The sequence below is a fragment of the Lissotriton vulgaris genome, chromosome 11 (assembly GCF_964263255.1).
Source record: "Lissotriton vulgaris chromosome 11, aLisVul1.2, whole genome shotgun sequence".
NCBI lineage: Eukaryota > Metazoa > Chordata > Amphibia > Caudata > Salamandridae > Lissotriton > Lissotriton vulgaris.
The window spans coordinates 483,324,278-483,339,957 of record NC_141699.1 but is presented as its reverse complement, the minus strand read 5'-3'; the positions used below and the strand labels follow the sequence as shown (position 1 = coordinate 483,339,957).

The 15,680-nt window shown below is 48.7% G+C and overlaps 9 non-coding genes across 9 annotated transcripts; all 9 read left to right on the top strand.

Moving 5' to 3' along the window:
- The first annotated feature begins 74 nt into the window (after positions 1-74).
- TRNAS-CGA (transfer RNA serine (anticodon CGA)) lies at positions 75-156 on the top strand. The gene has a single exon. It is a non-coding gene; the product is annotated as a tRNA-Ser (tRNA).
- A 541-nt stretch (positions 157-697) lies between these two features.
- TRNAS-CGA (transfer RNA serine (anticodon CGA)) lies at positions 698-779 on the top strand. The gene has a single exon. It is a non-coding gene; the product is annotated as a tRNA-Ser (tRNA).
- Positions 780-1,322: 543 nt separating this feature from the next.
- Positions 1,323-1,404, top strand: TRNAS-UGA (transfer RNA serine (anticodon UGA)). The gene has a single exon. It is a non-coding gene; the product is annotated as a tRNA-Ser (tRNA).
- Positions 1,405-1,949: 545 nt separating this feature from the next.
- TRNAS-CGA (transfer RNA serine (anticodon CGA)) lies at positions 1,950-2,031 on the top strand. Its single transcript has one exon. It is a non-coding gene; the product is annotated as a tRNA-Ser (tRNA).
- A 3,074-nt stretch (positions 2,032-5,105) lies between these two features.
- Positions 5,106-5,187, top strand: TRNAS-CGA (transfer RNA serine (anticodon CGA)). The gene has a single exon. It is a non-coding gene; the product is annotated as a tRNA-Ser (tRNA).
- Positions 5,188-5,729: 542 nt separating this feature from the next.
- TRNAS-UGA (transfer RNA serine (anticodon UGA)) lies at positions 5,730-5,811 on the top strand. Its single transcript has one exon. It is a non-coding gene; the product is annotated as a tRNA-Ser (tRNA).
- A 1,171-nt stretch (positions 5,812-6,982) lies between these two features.
- TRNAS-UGA (transfer RNA serine (anticodon UGA)) lies at positions 6,983-7,064 on the top strand. The gene has a single exon. It is a non-coding gene; the product is annotated as a tRNA-Ser (tRNA).
- A 7,492-nt stretch (positions 7,065-14,556) lies between these two features.
- TRNAS-UGA (transfer RNA serine (anticodon UGA)) lies at positions 14,557-14,638 on the top strand. The gene has a single exon. It is a non-coding gene; the product is annotated as a tRNA-Ser (tRNA).
- A 541-nt stretch (positions 14,639-15,179) lies between these two features.
- TRNAS-UGA (transfer RNA serine (anticodon UGA)) lies at positions 15,180-15,261 on the top strand. Its single transcript has one exon. It is a non-coding gene; the product is annotated as a tRNA-Ser (tRNA).
- Positions 15,262-15,680: the final 419 nt, after the last annotated feature.

Here is a 15,680-nt window from a genome sequence, read left to right as displayed (position 1 = left end):
TTTATTTTTTGGTCTCGGCCTGACATGAGCAGAGTATGGCTCGTATACGACAACAGTGACATCATACTCATGCAGCTGCGATGGCCGAGTGGTTAAGGCGTTGGACTCGAAATCCAATGGGGTTTCCCTGCGCAGGTTCGAATCCTTCTTGCAGCGTAGTGTGATTTTGCATGAACACCATTTGGTTTAGTTAAGGAAATGTTCACTTCTTGTTCGCAATCCTCATCAAGTTACAGAGTTAAATGGAAAAAACTCAAACTAGATGTAAACATTGAGACAATTTCCACACCCAGGAAGTGTTTTAGAGAGCTGGTGGCTCAGAAGGGTTTGTAGTCTGGACCTGTCCTGCCTGATCTAGACAAGTCATGAAAAGAGTGCTTTTTTTATGATGCATGTCTTGTTTAGGCTTTTGGACTCTTTCTTAGTACACTTAAGGGCCTGTTACCACCGCCGTAAGATAGGGAAAAGTGGGTAGAAACATGCAGTGATTGATTACCACTCATCTGTGCCCTTTCACTCACTTTGAGTGATGCATGTTGCTATTTTTATTAATTGTATGAAAGCATGCAAAATAAGTGAGGACAACAGGGCACTGCTGGTACGTGCCCCGTCCTTCCGTTACTTTATTTTTTTGGTCTCCGCCTGACATGAGCAGAGCATGGCTCGTATACGACAACAGTGACATCATACTCATGCAGCTGCGATGGCCGAGTGGTTAAGGCGTTGGACTCGAAATCTTATGGGGTTTCCCCACGTAGGTTCGAGTCCTGCTTGCAACGTAGTATGATTTTGCATGAACACCATTTGGTTAAGTTAAGTAAATGTTCACTTCTCATTACGCAATCCTCATCAAGTCACAGAGTTAAACTGCAAAAACTCAAACTAGATGTAAACATTGAGACAATTTCCACACCCAGGAAGTGTTTTAGAGAGCAGGTGGCTCGGAAGGGTTCGTAGTCTGGACCTGTCCTGCCTGATCTAGACAAGTCATGAAAAGAGTACTTTTTTTTATGAAGCGTGTCTTGTTTAAGCTTTTGGACTCTTTCTGAGTACACTTAAGGGACCGTTGCCACCGCCGTAATATAGGGAAACGAGGATAGAAATGTGCAGTGATTGATTACCGCTCATCGGTGCCCTGTCACTCACTTTGAGTGATGCGTATTGCTATTTTTATTAATTGCATGAAAGCATGCAAAATAAGTGAGGACAACAGGGCACTGCTGGTACGTGCCCCGTCCTTCTGTTACTTTATTTTTTATGTCTCGGCCTGACGTGAGTAGTGCATGGCTCGTATACGACAACTGTGACATCATACTCACGCAGCTGCGATGGCCGAGTGGTTAAGGCGTTGGACTTGAAATCCAATGGGGTCTCCCCGCGTAGGTACGAATCCTGCTTGCAGCGTCATGAGATTTTGCATGAACACCATTTGGTTTAGTTAAGTATATGTTTACTTCTTGTTATGCAATCCTCATCAAGTCACAGAGTTAAATGGCAAAAACTCAAACTAGATGTAAACATTGAGACAATTTCCACACCCAGGAAGTGTTTTAGAGAGCAGGTGCCTCGGAAGGGTTCGTAGTCTGGACCTGTCCTGCATGATCTAGACAAGTCATGAAAAGAGTAATTATTTTTTTTATGAAGCGTGTCTTGTTTAGGCTTTTGGACTCTTTCTTAGTACACTTAAGGGCCCGTTACCACCGCCGTAATATAGGGAAAAGAGGGTAGAAATGCGCAATGATTGATTACCACTCATCTGTGCCCTTTCACTCACTTTGAGTGATGCATGTTGCTATTTTTATTAATTGTATGAAAGCATGCAAAATAAGTGAGGACAACAGGGCACTGCTGGTACGTGCCCTGTCCTTCTGTTACTTTATTTTTTGGTCTCGGCCTGACATGAGCAGAGTATGGCTCGTATACGACAACAGTGACATCATACTCATGCAGCTGCGATGGCCGAGTGGTTAAGGCGTTGGACTCGAAATCCAATGGGGTTTCCCTGCGCAGGTTCGAATCCTGCTTGCAGTGTAGTGTGATTTTGCATGAACACCATTTGGTTTAGTTAAGGAAATGTTCACTTCTTGTTCGCAATCCTCATCAAGTCACAGAGTTAAATGGAAAAAACTCAAACTAGATGTAAACATTGAGACAATTTCCACACCCAGGAAGTGTTTAAGAGAGCTGGTGGCTCGGAAGGGTTTGTAGTCTGGACCTGTCCTGCCTGATCTAGACAAGTCATGAAAAGAGTACTTTTTAGGTCGAGCCTAGACGAAAGCAAAGCGAAGCTTTGCTGTCTAGGGCTCGACAACTTATGTCGCCGCTTTCCGGGGAATGTGGACTGCAGACTGTGACGAGCTTGTCTTCCTGGCAATTGTAGCTCGTGAGCGCGCACGTCGCGTCGCCCTGCCTGATATTCCCATTCACACAAAGGCTCCCGCACGCATGCGCACATACACACACTGCATACACACACACACCCCCTTAAACAGACACACGCTGCATACACACACGCACCCCCCTTAAACAGACGCACGCACAAACACACTCCAACATACACACGCGCGTACACCCCCACCCTCAACTCCACTTACCGGGCTCCTCTCCCCTTATGCATGGGAAGGCACTGTGCTAGAAGGTGCGCTGTCTCAAATCACCGCCGCCTCCCACAGCGGCATTATATGGAAATGAAAACTTGCCTTCCCGTAAACACCGCCGCAGCCCGGGAACTTCGGTAGCCTCACAAATCCCGAGCGCAGCTCCTCTGACGTCAGACGAGGAGCCGCGCTGGGATTGGTGCCGGTGGGGCCGTTGCCTGGCAACGGAAGTGTCGTCGACGCCGGGCGGGAGGGGCTTCTTCGCTCCTCGCTCGGACAGCCCATGTGCGCGCTCAGGGCGTCTTTCAGACAGCCGATGTGCACCCGCAGCTTCTCTTCTCTTGCGATCTCGGCACTTTTGCGAGCTCCCCCACGCCTTCACTTTTGCGAGCAAGGCTCACCTCTCTGCTAAGGCGTGTCACCCGTGCCAGCGCTCAGCGTGCCTGCTGCCTCCTCAGCACAGCCTGCTCCTGTGCCTTCGTATACAGAGCCCCCCAGACGCAGCACTCGCTCCTTGCCTCCTCACTCGGTCCGGGGAGCCTAAGCCCACGTGGCACTGAACTTTATCGCCGGGCAAGGGACCCCAAGCCTCAGGTCGCTGTGAACCATCCCGGCGCGCCCTGCTGCCGAGCCCCGTGATGGAGGAGACTGACCTGCTTTGGGAGCGGCTCGGGCCATCAAAGTAAGTGCTGCTCTGGCTTTCGCTTTCCCTCCCGTCTTCTCAGTTGTCGTCATGTGTTGACATCAGTTCTCGCCCTCCTCCCGATGTCCGCATTGCAAATGACCACATACAAGTTGCTTGCGGTACGAAGACGGAGAGGCGGTGGGCTGTGTAGCGTGGAAAGGCTTGTTTCATCTGCCAGTTCTCGGACAGGAATGCAGCTGGGTGGTGAATGTAAATGTAAATGTAATGTAAATGAAGCGTAAACCGTGTGCACAAGCAGGCCTTCAAAGGAGACTTTACTTTCCACGGCTGCTGTGGGGAATATTCCAGAGTCAATGTGGGGGACTGAATTGAAACGGGATGTGTTCATTAGGACAGAGAAGTGGATGAAAGAGTGAAAATATTGAAAGCGGTTTGTTGGTACGTCAGCGGTGATTCTACAGGGTGCAGCTAAGCCTACAAGTACCGGGCCCAGTAATACACACGCAAACATCATCTTTAGGTTTCCATTGCAGGGCCTACCTACCGTTCCGCGGCCCGCCCTTTTATTATCTTTCCACGGTCATGCATATCTAATTCTTTTGGGGTATCGGGTGAACACCCCTCTGCTCTTGATATTACATTCCTCCTTAACTTGAAATAAACAGAAAACCAAACATTTGTTGACTTCAACACACACAAACATCCGCTTTTCTTCAGTTCTTGAGGTGGTCGCTCAGGAGGTTCTCGTTTAGACTGGTTCCATCCCTCCTTCAGTCAGTCTCTTACATAGTCCTGAAGCCGCTGACATGGTACCGTGGCATACTTCGCCTTGAGGGTTCCGCTGCTAGGGGTCCTTGCGCCTGCATTTCGGGGCCCTGGCAAGAGACTTGGGGCTCTTCCGGAGTTGAGAGCGGTCTCTCAACTAGTTCATACTCCTCATCTGTCATTTCTGGTCATGATGGACTCCTTCCGTTTCCGGCTGGGACTGACATCACCTCTTGGTGTGTATGCAGGTGTAATCCCAAACCTCTTAAAGTATGAAACATATCACATGATCATAAACAAATCCTGTGACCATCGTACCTGTTTTTGTTTGTGACTTGACACGACAAGCTTTCCAAAGGCAAACTAAATTTGCTTCGGGATGGCGATCTAGTACAAGCTGGGCACAAGTCCTATAAAAAGAAGTGGGGGAGATGACCAAGTTAAACACTGCAAGTAACATCATGACGCATGCCATACAGTACATGACATCACGGTGTAGCGCTATTAAACAAATAAAATAGTCTATTTTAAATTATTTGTGTAAATACTGGGAGAGACCACCCCATCTGAGTCTTACAGTGTCTGCACTTATGTACAGAGACAGAACTTTGCAATGCAATAGGTCTCGCATTATTAAAGTTTGAGCTTTTGGCATTGCTAAATAACAATGCCTTTTATTTTTGTTTTCTTTTTAAAAACATAAATAAAAGGCATTGTAATTTACAATGCCAACAACATAAACGTGCGTCACTGCGAGACCTATTGCATTGCAAATGCTTGTTTTTATGATGCATGTCTTGTTTAGGCTTTTGGACTCTTTCTTAGTACACTTAAGGGCCTGTTACCACTGCCGTAATATAGGGAAAAGTGGGTAGAAACATGCAGTGATTGATTACCATTCATCTGTGCCCTTTCACTCACTTTGAGTGATGCATGTTGCTATTTTTATTAATTGTATGAAAGCATGCAAAATAAGTGAGGACAACAGGGCACTGCTGGTGCGTGCCCCGTCCTTCCGTTACTTTATTTTTTTGGTCTCCGCCTGACATGAGCAGAGCATGGCTCGTATACGACAATAGTGACATCATACTCATGCAGCTGCGAGGGCCGAGTGGTTAATGCTTTGGACTCGAAATCCAATGGGGTTTCCCTGCGCAGGTTCGAATCCTGCTTGCAGCGTAGTGTGATTTTGCATGAACACCATTTGGTTTAGTTAAGTAAATGTTCACTTCTCATTACGCAATCCTCATCAAGTCACAGAGTTAAACTGCAAAAACTCAAACTAGATGTAAACATTGAGACAATTTCCACACTCAGGAAGTGTTTTAGAGAGCAGGTGGCTCGGAAGGGTTCGTAGTCTGGACCTGTCCTGCCTGATCTAGACAAGTCATGAAAAGAGTACTTTTTTTATGAAGCGTGTCTTGTTTAAGCTTTTGGACTCTTTCTGAGTACACTGAAGGGCCCGTTGCCACCGCCGTAATATAGGGAAACGAGGATAGAAATGTGCAGTGATTGATTACCGCTCATCGGTGCCCTGTCACTCACTTTGAGTGATGCGCATTGCTATTTTTATTAATTGTATGAAAGCATGCAAAATAAGTGAGGACAACAGGGCACTGCTGGTACGTGCCCCGTCCTTCTGTTACTTTATTTTTTATGTCTCGGCCTGACGTGAGTAGTGCATGGCTCGTATACGACAACTGTGGCATCTTACTCACGCAGCTGCGATGGCCGAGTGGTTAAGGTGTTGGACTTGAAATCCAATGGGGTTTCCCAGCGTAGGTTCGAATCCTGCTTGCAGCGTCATGAGATTTTGCATGAACACCATTTGGTTTAGTTAAGTAAATGTTCACTTCTTGTTACGCAATCCTCATCAAGTCACAGAGTTAAACGGCAAAAACTCAAACTAGATATAAACATTGAGACAATTTCCACACCCAGGAAGTATTTTAGAGAGCAGGTGCCTCGGAAGGGTTCGTAGTCTGGACCTGTCCTGCATGATCTGGACAAGTCACGAAAAGAGTAATTTTTTTTTTATGAAGCGTGTCTTGTTTAGGCTTTCGGACTCTTTCTTAGTACACTTAAGGGCCCGTTACCACCACCGTAATATAGGGAAAAGAGGGTAGAAATGCGCAGTGATTGATTACCGCTCATCTGTGCCCTGTCACTCACTTTGAGTGATGCTTGTTGCTATTTTTATTAATTGTATGAAAGCATTCAAAATAAGTGGGGGATACAGGGCACTGCTGGTACGTGCCCCGTCCTGCTGTTACTTTAATTTTTAGGTCTCGACCTGACATGAGTAGCGCATGGCTCGTATACGACAACAGTGACATCATACTCACGCAGCTGCGATGGCCGAGTGGTTAAGGCGTTGGACTTGAAATCCAATGGTGTTTCTCCGCGTAGGTTTGAATCCTGCTTGCAGCGGCATAAGATTTTGCATGAACACAATTTGGTTTAGTTAAGTAAATGTTCACTTCTCATTACGCAATCCTCATCAAGTCACAGAGTTAAACTGCAAAAACTCATACTAGATGTAAACATTGAGACAATTTCCACACTCAGGAAGTGTTTTAGAGAGCAGGTGGCTCGGAAGGGTTCGTAGTCTGGACCTGTCCTGCCTGATCTAGACAAGTCATGAAAAGAGTACTTTTTTTTTATGAAGCGTGTCTTGTTTAAGCTTTTGGACTCTTTCTGAGTACACTTAAGGGCCCGTTGCCACCGCTGTAATATAGGGAAAAGAGGATAGAAATGTGCAGTGATTGATTACCGCTCATCAGTGCCCTGTCACTCACTTTGAGTGATGCGTATTGCTATTTTTATTAATTGTATGAAAGCATGCAAAATAAGTGAGGACAACAGGGCACTGCTGGTACGTGCCCCGTCCTTCTGTTACTTTATTTTTTATGTCTCGGCCTGACGTAAGTAGTGCATGGCTCGTATACGACAACTGTGACATCATACTCACGCAGCTGCGATGGCCGAGTGGTTAAGGCGTTGGACTTGAAATCAAATGGGGTTTACCTGCGTAGGTTCGAATCCTGCTTGCAGCATAGTGTGATTTTGCATGAACACCATTTGGTTTAGTTAAGGAAATGTTCACTTCTCGTTACGCAATCCTCATCAAGTCACAGAGTTAAATGGCAAAAACTCAAACTAGATGTAAACATTGAAACAATTTCCACACCTAGGAAGTGTTTTAGAGAGCAGGTGGCTCAGAAGGGTTTGTAGTCTGGACCTATCCTACCTGATCTAGACAAGTTACGAAAAGAGTAATTTTTTTTTTTGAAGCGTGTCTTGTTTAGGCTTTTGGACTCTTTCTGAGTACAATTAAGTGCCCGTTGCCACCGCCGTAATATAGGGAAACGAGGATAGAAATGTGCAGTGATTGATTACCGCTCATCTGTGCCCTGTCATTCACTTTGAGTGATGCGAATTGCTATTTTTATTAATTGTATGAAAGTATGCGAAATAAGTGAGGACAACAGGGCACTGCTGGTACGTGCCCCGTCCTTCCGTCACTTTATTTTTTAGGTCTCGGCCTGACATGAGTAGCACATGGCTCGTATGGCTGAGATACCCGCCACCCCCTCTCAACACAATCCCCAAGGATGGGAAACTGGAAACAGTGATGAAGTTTTTGGAAAACGGGAGGGAGTGACCCTCCCGGCCGTATTTATTAAAATATGAAACAAAATTAAAACATTAAATAAACAGTTTCATAATATGTACAATTTCATTACCACATTGCGATGTTTGGCTAACCTTAACATATTCTCTAATACAAAGGTTCTCCTAGCCGAACTAACATCCTACAAAACATTACTTGAAATTTTGAAATTGTACATCCTAACGTTTAAGGGCCAACGGCAATGTCGTCACCGGTGTCAAGATCCCTAACCCCGAAATATCCCCCTCACTTGTGAAGGGCGACCGCACAGAGGCGTACCTCAAGTGCAACTACCAATTTCCCTTGACTTGACGGGGGCCCCAATAAAACTCGACTCCACTTAGAGGTCGTACGAGGACTCGTGTGAGGTATCTAGAAGGTAGCGTAGACCCCCCCCCAAACCCCACACAACTTACCACATCTGCCGTCGCAGACGTCCTGGCCCCGGGAAATTCCCCAGGAGGGGGCTGTAACCCCTCCTACCCAGGAAGGGGCCTTGACCTCCTTTCCTTTCCTTTCGGCGACCCATCCTTAGAAGGGACCGCCTCCCCGTTGAGGGGCCAATGGCCACCTCCCCCGAGCGCTCCCATCCGTGCTGGGTGACGCCCACTCATAGGGATCTTCCAATTAGTGCTCACCGATCATGACCTTACCGCCCGACCAAAATATATACGACAATGCTAACTAAATTACTAAATGACTAAATCATGAAAAGACAGTAGCACCACAATTTTATTAAAAGCATGCTCACTGATAACACTAAAGCAGAATTACTTTATTTTTGCAAAACATAACACAAATTGACCATTCTTTATTGCATACTCAAAAGTCATCACGATAATAAACCACAACCTGTAAACAAAATCAGAGTTATCCATCAGACTTTATTCAAAACCACATGCTGTCCTCAGGGGCTGGTGGGTGGGTCAAAAATGGCTCTTCGTTCCGTCTCGAGCTCACGTGCAGCGAGGAGGTGCAGCTTCAGAGCACAGGAACAAGAGGATGCTTTCTTGGCTTGCTGCTCCTTTTATCCGTCTTCAGGGCGGGCGTAAACCCGCCCCTGCCTGCCCCAAGGGCGTGGCCGGCCGCGTCAGTGTCTAGGCCAACCCACTCTAGGGCGGGAAAAAGGCGCGCCCCGGCTACGCCGCTTCGGGCATACCAGCCGAGACTCGTCTCCCGCCCAAGATGGCTTCCCGGGAGGATCGTGGTACTCCGCCATACGTTCGGGGGGACCGAGTGGTCGCCCCTTTCCATATGGCTGAGATACCCGCCACCCCCTCTCAACACAATCCCCAAGGATGGGAAACTGGAAACAGTGATGACGTTTTTGGAAAACGGGAGGGAGTGGCCCTCCCGGCCGTATTTATTAAAATATGAAACAAAATTAAAACATTAAATAAACAGTTTCATAATATTTACAATTTCATTACCACATTGCGATGTTTGGCTAACCTTAACATATTCTCTAATACAAAGGTTCTCCTAGCCGAACTAACATCCTACAAAACATTACTTGAAATTTTGAAATTGTACATCCTAACGTTTAAGGGCCAACGGCAAGGTCGTCACCGGTGTCAAGATCCCTAACCCTGAAATATCCCCCTCACTTGTGAAGGGCGACCGCACAGAGGCGTACCTCAAGTGCAACTACCAATTTCCCTTGACTTGACGGGGGCCCCAATAAAACTCGACGCCACTTAGAGGTTGTACGAGGACTCGTGTGAGGTATCTAGAAGGTAGCGTAGACCCCCCCCAAACCCCACACAACTTACCACATCTGCCGTCGCAGACGTCCTGGCCCCGGGAAATTCCCCAGGAGGGGGCTGTAACCCCTCCTACCCAGGAAGGGGCCTTGACCGCCTTTCCTTTCCTTTCGGCGACCCATCCTTAGAAGGGACCGCCTCCCCGTTGAGGGGCCAATGGCCACCTCCCCCAAGCGCTCCCATCCATGCTGGGTGACGCCCACTCATAGGGATCTTCCAATTAGTGCTCACCGATCATGACCTTACCGCCACAGGCCGGATAGTTGACCGGCTATCCGGACCCCCCACAAAACTCCTACCTAAAGGTCATGTTATAACGTCTTTAGCCATGCTAAGAAGTCTCCTATGAGTAACTCATTCCCCACCCGAGACAAATGCACACCATCCCCCAAATACATACTGTCATCATTAATACACCCATGCGGAATAGAATGCAGTGTCTTGGAACGGAACAACCTACTCACTTTGTTATTAATCTTTCTAACAGAATGATTCAAAGCAGAAACAGAAAAGGCCCCCGCCACACTTTTCGTGGGATCATATGGGACCACGCAATTGTGCACCCTGGAACTCTCCTCGCTAACCAACTTACAGTGGAAAGCATCGCCTCAAGAAGAAGTCGTCTACCAGTGGTGACCAAATCATTGCCCCCAAGATGTACTATGACTACAGACGGCGGTGACCTCGTCCGCCCTAGCAAACCCTCGAAAAATGATTGAAACTGGTCAATACAGAGACCGCCTCTTCCGTAGAAGGACACACTGTACCCGTATTCCCCAGCCACGTGAATCATATCACCTGCCTTGAATACGTCCGCGGCACGCCTCACGTATGAGTGGCCCACGACCCACACCTCCTTTTTCACAGCCGGTGATGTCTGACCGCTGGCCCGGTGTTGGGTCGACTGCATAGTCCGCCCCGCCTCGTAGGCTTGCGCAACTGAAAAACCAAACAAAAACAAGAAGCGTGTGTACATCATTACAGCTTCACAACATGTGCAACCGCACATACCTTTTATAACAATTGGAGGACCAACGCCCCACCCGTTTAACTTGTTCCACATTCAGACCCCTGGCTGTAGCCTCTGTAGCAGCCCCTATCCGAAAGGAATGGGTCCCAAACTCGCCCGGGTTCAAGCCCGCAGCGGTAATCGACATCGCAAGCACCCGCTGAAACTGAAACCTTGTCAGTGGGGTGGCGTCAGCGTGTCTCAACAAGGTCCCCCCCCATGAAGCCACCCTTCGTGCTAAATAATCCTCTAAACACTTTACCGGGCACATGGAGGACCCGGGAATCCTGCGTATGATTATGCAGTCACCCATCCCACTTTGATCGGTCTTGGACCTGACAAATGAGACAGTCATTGTCTCCCCTCTGATCTGAACGTGCTCCTGGCACAGTCCTCCTGTCACATCCTGCTTGTTCCTCGCCACTAGTTCGCTTACCCGCATAGCCCCATGAAATGCCAGCGTAAAAGCGGCTCGGAATAACACCGTCTCAAACTGAGATGAACATGTTGCAGGGAGTCTGGATAATAACTGGGCCAACCTATCCAAACCTATCGGGCGCCTCTCGTCTACTCTGCGACCCTCAAGGCGTTGCCACCCACGTAGCGCTTTTTGTACAACGAAAGACGCTGTCGGGTCCTGGATCCCATGAGCCCTAGCAACAAAGGAAATGGCAGCCCGATGCCTCTGGGCCGTGGCCACCGATTTCCCTGCCAGATGTAAAGACATCAGAAAGTTCACTACCCATTCCTCCTGGCCCCAAAGCTCCCCTCTAGCAGTCCCCAAAAAGGCTAAATAGGACCGGAACGCCCCTTCATATGCCTTCCTTGTCCTGGGTGCTAAACTCTCTCCCACGAGGTTACGAAGTTCGGGGCACCGAGAGACCAGAGAGCTTCGGGAAAGGGTGCCGGCTCCGGGTCCGCTGTGGGAAGAAAACCCCAGAAAGCCTGCATACGAAAACGAGACAGGGCATCAGCCGCCTGGTTCATTACCCCCGGGACATGTCTTGCTTTGAATAGCACATTCAATTGCATACACAGTAAAACGATTTCCTTGAGTAGTCTCAAAATCCATTTGCATCGTGCTGCCTGGCTATTGATACACTCGACCACGGTCATATTGTCAGACCAGAATACCACAGAGTGATCTCTGAACCCTTCGGGCCACGTTCTCAGGGCCACCAATATGGGGAAAAGTTCCAGGAAAGCAATGTTACTTGTCAGTCCACTGTCATGCCACCATGCCGGCCACTTTTGTGCAGACCATCTCGTGCCGAAAATGGCACCAAAACCTATGCTCCCTGCCGAATCTGTCCACAGCCCCAGCTCCTCAGAGGACACGGCCGGTTTGTTCCAGACGACTCGACCATTGAAATCCGCCAGGAATGCCAACCAAATGCGCATGTCCTGGCGGACCTCTGCCGAGAGCCTTGTGCGATGATGGCCCTCCTTCAGGCCGACCATGGCTTGAGCAATCGAACGGGAAAAGGGGCGGGCCATTGGTATAACTCTCAGGGCAAAATTCAACTGACCCACTAACTGCTGTAATTGATGCAGCTTAACCTTAGATCCACTTATACACATTTGCAGGGATGCCCTGAACTTTGACACTTTGTCGCCTGGTAAACGAAAACAACCTTCTCCGGAGTCTAACTCGATCCCCAGAAACTCGAGGCAAGTGGAAGGACCCACAGTCTTACCTGGTGCCAATGGCACGCCAAACTGATTCATTAAGACACAAAATGCAGCCAAAGCCTGCCCACATTCCGGATCCCCGGCTGCCCCCAGGAACAAAAAATCATCGAGATAATGCATCACGTGTTGAAAACCCGTCTTTTTTGTGAAGACCCATTGTAGGAAACTACTGAATTTTTCGAAATAGGCACAAGATATAGAGCACCCCATCGGCATACACCTATCCATGTAATAATGGCCCTGAAACATGAAACCTAGGAGACGCTGATCGTCCGGATGTACCGGGAGCAACCGGAACGCTGACTCGATATCAGATTTTGCCATCAGCGCACCGGGCCCCAGGCGATTCAAAATGGCTACGGCCTCATCGAAGGATGCGTACCGCACCGAACACACTTCCGGGTCTATCGCTTCGTTTACGGAAAGACCACGTGGGGCTGATAAATTATGTATCAGCCGAAACTCACCCGGGTCCTTCTTGGGGACCACCCCTAAAGGAGAACAAACAAAGTTAGCAACCGGGGGTACACTAAACGGACCGGCGACTCGACCTCGAGTAACCTCCTTCCGGATCTTTTCCTGTACCACGGTCGTATGCTGCAAGACCGATATCTGATTCTTACATTTCTCTACACCTTGAAAGTCCCCCACTGGGATGCGGAAACCATATGAAAACCCGTTCCGCAACACCCCAGCGGAAGCACGATCCGGGTATTCGCTGAGCCAGGGAATCATTGCCAAGGTATCAATCGGGGTAGGTAAAGGCGCCCCTCGGACTATGTTAGACCTGTTTGGCGCCTCCTCTACCCCCGTTATCACCCGTTTTGGCTCTGCACGTGGACTCAGGATGGGATGATTGCCCACACCCACTACATTCGTGTCTAAATTTGCACGACCCCTGGGGCCTAGTACATTTACCCCTGTTGAAGTTCCAACAAACCCCCCTTTTACCTGTATTGCCGTTAGGCCTCGAGTGATTGTCAGTACCCGTACCTGATCGAAAGGGCGTCCCCGCATACTGGCGGGAGGATTCGCCAACGTTACTCCCTACTAATGGCAATTTCAACATACCAGTATCCTCCATTTTGGACCATGACACAGAATCATAACAATCCCAAGTTAAGTTTTTATCATGTTCTTTAGCCTTTCTGAAAATATTATCATAGCAGAACCAATGATTACCCTCGTGTGATACCGAGTACCCCATGATCCGTGACTGATAAATCGTCAATTCGGGCAGCAATTCGGGCCTTCGTTCCCCCAAGATCGATGTAAAAACCCCCCACGCTTTGCCCCAATTGCCAATGTTTTCATTTACCTTAAAGGCGGCCATCTTTGCGCGCCAAACACTCGGATGCATGAGGTCCTTCTGGCCCTTAACATGCTCCATCTCGTAATGATCAGTAAGCAACGAGAAGATGTTTACATACTCCCCTGCCCATATCTTCTCTTTAATAGCTAAAGGGACATGCTGACCCAACTTTTCCCTACGAGAGGGTGCTGACTCATCCCTCGCAATCGGCAATGGCTGCTTACCTGAACCGGACGCTGTCTCTGCGACTGAACCCGTCCCCTGTGGCTTCTCTACTGCTGCAGCCGGCGTGGACACCTTCGCTGCTTCCCGTGTCTCACGCAGTTGCTTCATCAGCACCTGCGCGTCGACAGCCGTGGCGCCCTCGCTACCTTTACCCAACCACGCTGCTAATTGTGCTGCCAGCTCGGGCGGCATATCTTCCCCGGACACGGGGGTGACCACAACGGGAATCGGATTCCCTTCTTCCGGCACGGGAGTGGGTGCTTCGGGCGGGGTACTGGGACCCGGGATGTCTCCCCCAGCTGCTCCCCTCCTGGGCCTCTTGCTTTTCCCTCCCGGGGCTGCTCCCGCCAAAGGACGTTTCGGCCCCCCTTCCTCGTCTTTATCCATTCGCCTCTTTAGGTCGGTCACCTCTTTCATGAGAACGCGCAGCATCTGGTCGGTAGTCATGCGCTTTCCCGCCTTCTTCGGCATTCTCCAACAGAGTATCTGAAAGACAAACAAGAACGATTATAACGCTCAAAAATGGCTCTTCGTTCCGTCTCGAGCTCACGTGCAGCGAGGAGGTGCAGCTTCAGAGCACAGGAACAAGAGGATGCTTTCTTGGCTTGCTGCTCCTTTTATCCGTCTTCAGGGCGGGCGTAAACCCGCCCCTGCCTGCCCCAAGGGCGTGGCCGGCCGCGTCAGTGTCTAGGCCAACCCACTCTAGGGCGGGAAAAAGGCGCGCCCCGGCTACGCCGCTTCGGGCATACCAGCCGAGACTCGCCTCCCGCCCAAGATGGCTTCCCGGGAGGATCGTGGTACTCCGCCATACGTTCGGGGGGACCGAGTGGTCGCCCCTTTCCATATACGACAACAGTGACATCATCCTCATGCAGCTGCGATGGCTGAGTGGTTAAGGTGTTGGACTTGAAATCCAATGGGGTTTCCCCGCGTAGGTTCGAATCCTACTTGCAGCGTCATGAGATTTTGCATGAACACCATTTGGTTTAGTTAAGTAAATGTTCACTTCTCGTTACGCAATCCTCATCAAGTCACAGAGTTAAACGGCAAAAACTCAAACTAGATGTAAACATTGAGACAATTTCCACACCCAGGAAGTGTTTTAGAGAGCGGGTGGCTCGGAAGGGTTCGTAGTCTGGACCTGTCCTTCCTGATCTAGACAAGTCATGAAAAGAGTACTTTTTTATGAAGCGTGTCTTGTTTAAGCTTTTAGACTCTTTCTGAGTACACTTAAGGGCCCGTTGCCACCGCCGTAATATAGGGAAACGAGGATAGAAATGTGCAGTGATTGATTACCGCTCATCTGTGCCCTGTCACTCATTTTGAGTGATGCATATTGCTATTTTTATTAATTGTATGAAAGTATGCGAAATAAGTGAGGACAACAGGGCACTGCTGGTATGTGCCCTGTCCTTCCGTTACTTTATTTTTTAGGTCTCCACCTGACATGAGTAGCGCATGGCTCGTATACGACAACTGTGACATCATACTCTCGCAGCTGCGATGGCCGAGTGGTTAAGGCGTTGGACTTGAAATCCAATGGGGTTTCCCCGCGTAGGTTCGAATCCTGCTTGCAGCGTCATGAGATTTTGCATGAACACCATTTGGTTTAGTTAAGTAAATGTTTACTTCTTGTTACGCAATCCTCATCAAGTCACAGAGTTAAACTGCAAAAACTCATACTAGATGTAAACATTGAGACAATTTCCACACCCAGAAAGTGTTTTAGAGAGCAGGTGCCTCGGAAGGGTTCGTAGACTGGACCTGTCCTACCTGATCTAGACAAGTCATGAAAAGAGTACTTTTTTTTATGAAGCGTGTCTTGTTTAAGCTTTTGGACTCTTTCTGAGTACACTTAAGGGCCCATTGCCACCGCCGTAATATAGGGAAACGAGGATAGAAATGTGCAGTGATTGATTACCGCTCATCGGTGCCCTGTCACTCACTTTGAGTGATGCGTATTGCTATTTTTATTAATTGTATGAAAGCATGCAAAAT